The following is a 9438-nucleotide window of genomic DNA, read 5'->3' as shown; positions in this document are numbered from 1 at the left end:
TCTTATATAATGTAAAGAAAATTAAACAACGTGGATTGTTTGTGACATGAGAAAACATAGAAATGTATTTTCATATCACATTCAGTATACATTTTGGCCACTCACCTCCCCTATTTTTAGTATGCTACTCAGGATCACAACTGTGCACTCTTACCTTCCACCATGATATGTACAACTGGAAGACAAAAACCAAAATTGTCTTCTAGAATGCGTTCCAAAGTCACCTTGTAACCGAGCAGGACTGTATGGGGCCTTCTGGGGACAGGACCCCCCATCACCACCACCACCATGTCCTCTACCTGCCTCTTGTTTGTAGAAAAGCTGTAGTCTCCCAGGCCTCTCCTGAGTCACAAAAGCCTGGATCGAGAATTAATGATTGAAAGGATGTGAACATGTAGTGACAAAAGTAGCAGTTGGGCCAGGAGAACGGATAAGAATTTAAACGGTAAATCAGACATATGGCAGTCACAGAATCTTTAGTTCCTCCCTGAAATACCTAGATAACAGTATCTGATGCACATTTCCTAAGTTGTTTTACAGATGCTAAAATCCTCACCAAATGGAAGAAGTTAACTACATGATGACCATGAGCACAAGCCCCCAGACCTACTGGAGTCTAAGGACTGATGACGTTAACCCCTGTGACACCACCCTGTTACCTCACCATCAACCAATCAGGGAATTGTACACAAGCTGGTCATACACCCTGCGACTCCCCTCCCTCACCTGGCCTTTAAAAATGCTTCCCTGAAACCCACCGGGGAGTTTGGGCATTTTGAGCATGAGCCACCCATTCTCCTTGCTTCACCCTGCAATAAACCTTTCTCTGCTCCAAACTCTGATGTTCCAGTTTGTTTGGCCTCACTGTGCATTAGGCACATGAAAACTGTTCCATAAATAGACTTTTTATTTTTTTTAACATCTTTATTGGAGTATAATTGCTTTACAATGTTGTGTTAGTTGCTGCTGTATAACAAAGTGAATCAGCTGTATGTATACATATATCCCCATATCCCCTCCCTCTTGCGTCTCCCTCCCACCCTCCCTATCCCACCCCTCTAGGTGGTCACAAAGCACCAAGCTGACCTCCCTGTGCTATGCAGCAGCTTCCCACTAGCTATCTATTTTACGTTTGGTAGCCATAAACAGACTTTTAAATTACCTCCAAGTTCTCAACCCTGTACTCACTGTCAAAGTTACATGGTTCCTCCAATTCCCAAGCCTATCTGGAATTTTGAAGGGAGAATCAACTTGCTTTTCATTGGTCTTCTTTTGTGAGCACTTGGGATGAGACCTTCCTCCATTCTGTTCAGTCATTTACCAGTCATCCATATGCTTTTCCTCCCCATATACTGAGGTTAGGAGTTACTGATGAAGTGTGGTTTCATCAAACATGGAGAAGAAAGAGATAAAAAAATAAAATCAATGCACCAGTCCATGATATCCAATATCTGACTATTAGGTATACTAGAAAGAGACAACAGTAAAAAGGAGAGAAGGAAAATATTAAAGAAAGAATACAAGATTATTCCCCAGAACTAAAGGACATGAGACTCCAGATGAGTCTCCAGATAGAAAAGCCCATTGAGTGGCCAGCACGATGAATGAAAAAAATAGCCCCAGTAAGGCATATCATCATTACATTTTGGAAAAATCAGTGCTAAAGATAAGTTATTCTAAGCTTCCAGAGGGGGAATAATCATAACAGGACACAAACAGAGATCAAGAATACTGATTGGGAATCAGAATCACATTCAATTCCTCAATAGCAACAGTGGAAATTAAACACTGGGGATTTTTTTTTCCAACTTAGAAATATACACCCAGCCAAACAACAAGAAATTCTAGAAAAGAATACGACATTTTCAGATATTCAAATTCTCAATTTACTTTCGATGCATCTTTTCTTAAGTAACATCTTGAGAGGAACGTATGAAATCCAGGAAACAGTGAACGGAACGTAGAAGAGATGCAGAGAGAGATCCCAGAATGCAATTGTGCATGAGGCCAGAGCAGGGCTACTCGAAACGTGGAAATAAAACCAATATATCATTTTCAGAAAAGTGTTGCAGATAGCTCACTGAAAGATTCTTTCCTATTGAACACCAGAAACAAAATGCAGAAATGAAAAAGAAAAAAATCAGTGGTTACTTTAAGGGAATTTCTGGAGAAAATGTATTAAAAGGAACTTTAGAATATAGTTAAATGTAGTTAACTATATATAGTTTAAATACAGTTCACATGATTATATGAACACATTCCTAGGGCCACACTCAGAGCTTCGGAAGGGGCTGGTGGAAATACAGGACCCTGTAGCTCAAGATTCATTGGTGTCAAGGCAAATCTATCTTTGGCACAGGCATTGGCACTTCTCTGAGGGTACCATCAAAGAAGCTCCTTCAAGTAGCTTTTGGGACAGTTCCACCTCATTGTTTTTAGAGTCATACCATGTCTGTCTTAAAATGAGAAGTATGTTCTTTGCACACATAAATTTATTGACACTTGATCTTTGCCAGACACTGTTCTAGGAATTTTACAAATACTACTACAAGCATGAATTAATTCTCACCATAACTCTGTGGGCAGATACTATTATTATCTCTTTTACAGATATAGGAAGTGAGGTTCAGAAGATAAAACTATTTGCCCAAGGTCATGTAGATAAGTTGTAGAGGCAGGATTTAAAGTTAGGTCTCTATGATCCCAGAACTCTAACTTGTTTCACCACAGCCAAAACCCCAAAATTCTTTTCATTTACCTGATTCTTCCACTTTCCTTATCTGTCATTGAGCTTTTCCAGCTGCTTCTGACCATGGCATTCTTTGTTTAAAACCCTTGGTTGTCTCTGGCAGTAGCTATGGCTGCCATCAGCACAAACAATGCTATCACCGCTGTTAGGACAGCAAGGTGAGAAGGAGACTCCCACCTCTTGCAGTATTTACAGGATTTTTTCCAAGCATCCTGACTCAGATTCCTGGATCTGTGTATTCTAACTATAAGGGATGTAGTACTCCATATCAGAGTATCAAGGCATATACTACATCCCAGCATATAATATACAGCAGCCAACCCTCTTTCTGGAAACTTAGCGGAGCCTTCAACAGCCCGTTCTATTGTTCTGTCAGGCATTCTGTAAGCCCTCAGACAGTGGTGCCAGTGTGGGCAATGTGGGCAGAGAAAGCGAGTCTAGAGTAAAAACCATTCAGCTGAGGAAGGATCACTGCCCTCTTCAGGACAGACGAGATCCAAGTAATTGATCTGACACCAGGTAGCTGGCTGGTCTCCCTGAAGAACGGTGCTGTATGAGGGCTGCCACACGTTTGGGCACCTCGCTGTGGCAGATGCTAGATCAGCTTTAGTGAAAGGAAGTCTACCCACTGGGTGTATTTCCTTCTCCACTGTCCTTCAGAACCCCTGCTGAGTGGAGCTAGAATGGGACAGCAATCCATTTCCACACGGTGCCAACATATTGCCCCGACCCGTCTGCTAATCAGGCCAGAATCCATTCCTCCTCTGTCAGTTAATAGCAGCAGACAGCCTGCCACCACCACCACCAACATCAGGCAGCACAGGTGTGGCTTGAAAGAGGGGTGGTGCCGCAGAAACAGGTGACACCTGTCTGGGCCATCTGCTCTGATGCTTTGTTCATGCCTGTTGGACCTGCTTGAGCCCAGTCCCAACTGTATCGCTTCCATCACACAATAGACTGTTGCTGTTCATGCCCAACCTTATAACTCGGTATGTCAGATAACACCCATTTTACTATGAGGAGCTCATTTTCACAGTCAGTGTCTGTGGTGGACATACCTAAGGTGACTCCCAATGAGTCACACGCTTATATAATGCCTTCCCCTTATGTGTAGGCAGAACCTGTGACTTGCTTCTAGCCAACAGAAGATGGCCAAGGTGACAGGACAATCACTGCAGTGATTATGTTACATTATATAAACTCCGCCTTGGCAGACTGGAGTGCTTCTCCTCCTGGCCTCTAAGAACTAAACTGCATGGCAACTATAGTTAATAATATGGTATTGTATACCTGAAAGTTGCTGAGAGTAGATCTTAAACATTCTCACCAAAACAAAGAAAAAAAGTTAACCATGTAAAGTAATGGATGTGTTAATTATCTTGATCTTGGCAATCATTCTACAATGTATATGAAGAAGAAGAAGGAGAAAGAGGGCGAGAGGGAGGAGTAGGAGAAGAAGAGGAAGAAGAGAAAGAGGAAGAACAGGAAGGACAAAACGGCAATGTTGTAGGAGGACCTGTGCGAGGGCCATGTGACAAGAAACCACGGGCAGTCCCTGAGACTAAGAGAGGTGCCTGGTCAACAACCAGCAAGCAAACAGAGACCTCAGTCCTACAGCTGAAAGGAGCTTAATTCTGTCAACAACCACATGAGCTTGAAAGAAGACCCTGAGCTCCAGAAAGGAATGCAGCCTGGCCAATACCTTGATTGCAGCCTTGTGAGACCCTGAGCAGAGGATTCAGCTAAGCCAAGACCAGACTCCCAACACATGGAAACTACGAGATAATAAATGTGTGGTGTTTTAAGTTGCTAAGTTTTTGACAATTGTGTAACTCAGCAAGAGATAACTAATACAGTGCCCCATGATGAGCTGCTCAGTCTTACTAGCACACTAGATGATGTTTTTAAAAGAACAGTTTTCTGGTGGGAATGCAAATTGGTAGAGCCACTATGGAAAACAGTATGGAGGGTACTCAAAAAATTAAAAATTAGAATTACCACAAAATATAGCAGTTCCACTCCTGGGTATTTATCCAAAGAAAATGAAAACACTAATTCAAAAAGATATATGTACCCCAATGTTCATTGCAGCATTATTTACAATAGCCAAGATATGTAAACAACCTAAATGTCCATTGGTAGATAAATGGATAAAGGAGATGTGGCACGCACACACACACACACACACACACACACACACAGAGGAATATTACTCAGCCATAAAAAATGAAATCTTACCATTTGTGACAACATGGATGGGTCTAGATGGTATTATGCTAAGCAAAATAAGACACAAAGAAAAATATCGTATGATCTCACTTATATGTGGAATCTGAAAAACAAAGCAAACAAAAACAAAATGAAAACAGACTCATAGATAAAGAGAACAAACAAGTGGTTGCCAGAGGTGAGGGGGTGGGAGTGGGGCAAAATAGGTGAAGGGGTTAAAAGGTATAAACCTCCAGTTATAAAATAAATAAACCATGGGGCTATAATGTACAGCATAAGGAATGTGGTCAATTACATTGTAATAATTTTATATGGGGACAGATGGATACTATTATTATCATGGTGATTATTTCATAATGCATGCAAATGTCAAATCACCATGTAGTACACCTGAAACTAACATAATATTGTACGCCAACCACCAAGGGCATGACCCTGCTCCAGAACCTTAGAGATCTGCACTGTGACTTTCCTAGGGGTTTTCCAGAGGCTTAATCTAGCACCACTGGATCTGATACATCATAAGGCCCAGAAGGCAGATCAGCTTGTCAGGTGGTCTAGTCCTCCTGCAGAGCCCTCTCTTGCTCTGGGCCTCACGTGAACCCAGCAGCCTTCTAGATTACCAAATAAATGAGTCAGAGGTGTGTTCCATGTGTTGTATCCAAAATCTCAAAAGATCTATCAGTGCTGTGCCTCTTTCTTAGTGGTAGGAGGTATAAAGTACAGGGTTTTGTCCTTTACCTTTGAGAGTATATTCTGCCCCAGACCCCCAAACCTGCAGAAATTCATGATGTAAATATATTCATCAATATAGTGGGCTAGTGTGATATTCTTCATTGTCAAGATGTATAAGCCCTGAATACAATATTATTATAGAAAGTATGAGAGTTAAAATAGCCCTGAGGTAAGACAGTGAGCATGTCCTTGCCATATAAAGGTGAACTGATTGTTAATTCTTTATTGATGTATAATTCACATACAAAAAATATAGTTCTTAGTTTTGACAGCTGTATATACTCATGTAACCACCACTCAAAATAAGATATGCAACATTTCCATCACCCTGGAAAGTTCCCTCCTGCCCTTTCCAGTTAATCCCAACACCCATCCAGAGGCAACCACTTTCTGATTTTCTTTCTCCATAGATTTGTATTATCTGTTCTTGGAAGTCGTTTAAATGGAATCATACAGTATGTATTTTGGGGTATATCTGGCTTCTTGCACGCAAATAATGTTTTTGAGATTGTGATCTGCTTTCAGTTCTCCCTATGAATGAGCATAAAAAATTTCTAGAGCACGGTGTGTACTCTTCTTTCAAAGCTGTGCCAAGATGTAATTCTGGTTATTGACTGGAGGTAATGAGGATAGTGAGATGCATCTTGAGAAAAAAGGTCATCTCACAAGGCAGCTGCTTCAGGTGAAATCATTACATAATCTCCATGAAAAGGAAACTTACTCTCCTCTGGCAAGGGAAAAGCGGCTGCTTCTGCCAGCAAGAAAAGCTCGGGGAAACTGGAGGGTTCATAATACTTGGATTCACCTATCCAAATAACCACTCCAGATCTCGATGTTCCAATTTTTCCCTATCTGATCTTGAAAAAATGCCCTGACAAGGTTGTACCTTTAGTCTTTTTTGCACCTTATTATCGGATCCTGAGCCTGATTTTTAGTATAGTCTGTCCTGCAGCTGTAGGAGATAAGGATCTCCTTCAAATCTTCCATAGAGGCAGAGTTCCTCCTGCAGTCAAAAGCAACCATTCTACTCCAAGATCCTTATAAATAACATTGTCCATATATCGATTAAGTGCCACAGCCACTTGACCTCCCCATATCTTAGCTTGCACCTCCATATCATACCAATAAAATCCACATAGCACAGGTGAAAGCCCTAGTGATTGCAATGCCATTTCGTGGCAGGGGTTATCTTCACACACTTAACACCAGCAATAGGGTCCCTACTGCTTTTTTTTAAAATTTATCCTTTGGGTTTTTTCTTTTGATAATTTATCCTTTGTTTTTATTTTATTTTTTTAATTTTTATTTTATATTAGAGCATAATTGATTAACAATGTTGTGTTAGTTTCAGGTGTACAGCAAAGTGATTCAGTTATACATATAGATGCATCAATTCTTTTTCAAATTCTTTTGTCATTTAGATTATTACAGAATACTGAGCAGCGTTCCCTGTGCTATACAGTAGGTCCTTGTTGGTTATCTATTTTAAATATAGAAGTGTGTACATGTCAATACCAAACTCCCAGTCTACCCCTCCCCCCAACCCTTCCCCCTGGTAACCATAAGTTCCTTCTCTAAATCTGTAAGTCTGTTTCTGTTTTGTAAATAAGTTCATTTGTATCATTTTTACAGCTCATGTGACTCAATATCCCCAAAACAAACAACCCCATCAAAAAAATGGGCAGAAGAGTTAACTAGACATTTCTCCAAAGAAGACATACAGATGGCCAAGAGGCACGTGAAAAGATGCTCAACATCACTAATTATTAGAGAAATGTAAATCAAAATTACAATGATGTACCAATTCACACTGGGCAGAATGGCCATCATTAAAAAGTCTATAAATAACAAATGCTGGAGAGGGTGTGGAGAAAAGGGAATTCTCCTACACTGTTGGTGGGAATGTAAATTGGTACAACCACTATGGAGAACAGTATGGAGCTTCCTTAAAAAACTAAAGCTAGTGGGAAGCAGCTGCATAGCACAGGGAGATCAGCTCGGTGCTTTGTGACCACCTAGATGGGGTGGGATAGGGAGGGTGGGAGGGAGGGAGACACAAGAGGGAAGAGATATGGGAACATATATATATATGTGTAACTGATTCACTTTGTTATAAAGCAGAAACTAACACACCATTGTAAAGCAGTTATACTCCAATAAAGATGTTAAAAAAAACTAAAAATAGAGCTACCATATGATCCAGAGATCCCACTCCTGGGCATATATGGGGAGGAAAACATGGTTTGGAAGGATACATGCACCGCAATGTTCTTTGCAGCATTGTTTACAATAGCCAAGACATGGAAGCGACCTAAATGCCCATTAACAGATGAACGGATAAAGAAGACGTGGTACATATATACAATGGAATATTACTCAGCCATTAAAAAGAAATAATGCCATTTGCAGTAACATGGATTGGACATGGAGATTATCATACTAAGTGAAGTAAGTCAGACAGAGAAAGACAAATATCATATATCACTTACATGCAGAATGTAAAAAGAAAAGAAATGATACCTACTGCTTTTAGACAGGAGAACAACGCAGCTCCCAAACCCCATCGTGATAGTCTGTTTTCTAGAACCATTTCTAATATCAAATGTCTTAGCCAGGGTCTTATAAAACAGAACCTGAGGGCTTCCCTGGTGGCGCAGTGGTTAAGAATCCACGTGCCTACTCAGCCATAAAAAGAAACGAAATTGAGTTATTTGTAGTGAGGTGGCTGGATCTAGAGTCTGTCATACAGAGTGAAGTAAGTCAGCAAGAGAAAAACAAATACCGTATGCTAACACATATATATGGAATCTAAAATAAAATAAAATAGATCATGAAGAACCTAGGGGCAGGACGGGAATAAAGATGCAGACCTACTAGAGAATGGACTTGAGGACACGGGGAGGGGGAAGGATAAGCTGTGACAAAGTGAGAGAGTGGCATGGACATATATACACTACTAAATGTAAAACCGATAGCTAGTGGGAAGCAGCCACATAGCACAGGGAGATCAGCTTGATGCTTTGTGACCACCTAGAGGGGTGGGATAGGGAGGGTGGGAGGGACGGACATGCAAGAGGGAAGAGATATGGGGATATATGTATATGTATAGCTGATTCACTTTGTTATAAAGCAGAAACTAACACACCATTGTAAAGCAATTATACTCCAATAAAGATGTTAAAAAAAAAAAAACCAGAATCTGCCTGCCAATGCAGGGGACACAGGTTCGAGCCCTGGTCTGGGAAGATCCCACATGCCACGGAGCACCTAAGCCCACGAGCCACAGCTACTGAAGACCGCACACCTAGAGCCCAAGTGCCACAACTACTGAAGGGTGCACGCCTAGAGCCCCTGCTCTGCAACAAGAGAAGCCACCACAGTGAGAAGCCCGCACACCGCAACGAAGAGTAGCCCCTGCTCGCCACAACTAGAGAAAGCCTGTGCGCAGCAACAAAGACCCAACTCAGCCAAAAATAAATAAATAATTTTTTTTTTTAAAAAAAGAAAAAACAGAGCCTCAGTCAGAAAATCAAGTACTAGGAGAGGCTTGTCTGCTCGCCCGCCAGGGCACGCAGCGCTGGAAGCTGAGGCTCGGGCTTCGGTCAGAGCGCAGGGAGAGGACTGGGGCTGGCGGCGAGAACTCAGCCTGAAGGGGGCTAATGTGCCACAGCTAGCCGGGAGGGAGTCCGGGAAGACTCTGGAGCTGCTGAAGAGGCAAGAGACTT

The sequence above is a fragment of the Mesoplodon mirus genome (genome assembly GCF_964341445.2).
Source record: "Mesoplodon mirus genome assembly, chromosome: X".
Lineage (NCBI taxonomy): Eukaryota > Metazoa > Chordata > Mammalia > Artiodactyla > Ziphiidae > Mesoplodon > Mesoplodon mirus.
This window is presented reverse-complemented; position numbering follows the sequence as displayed.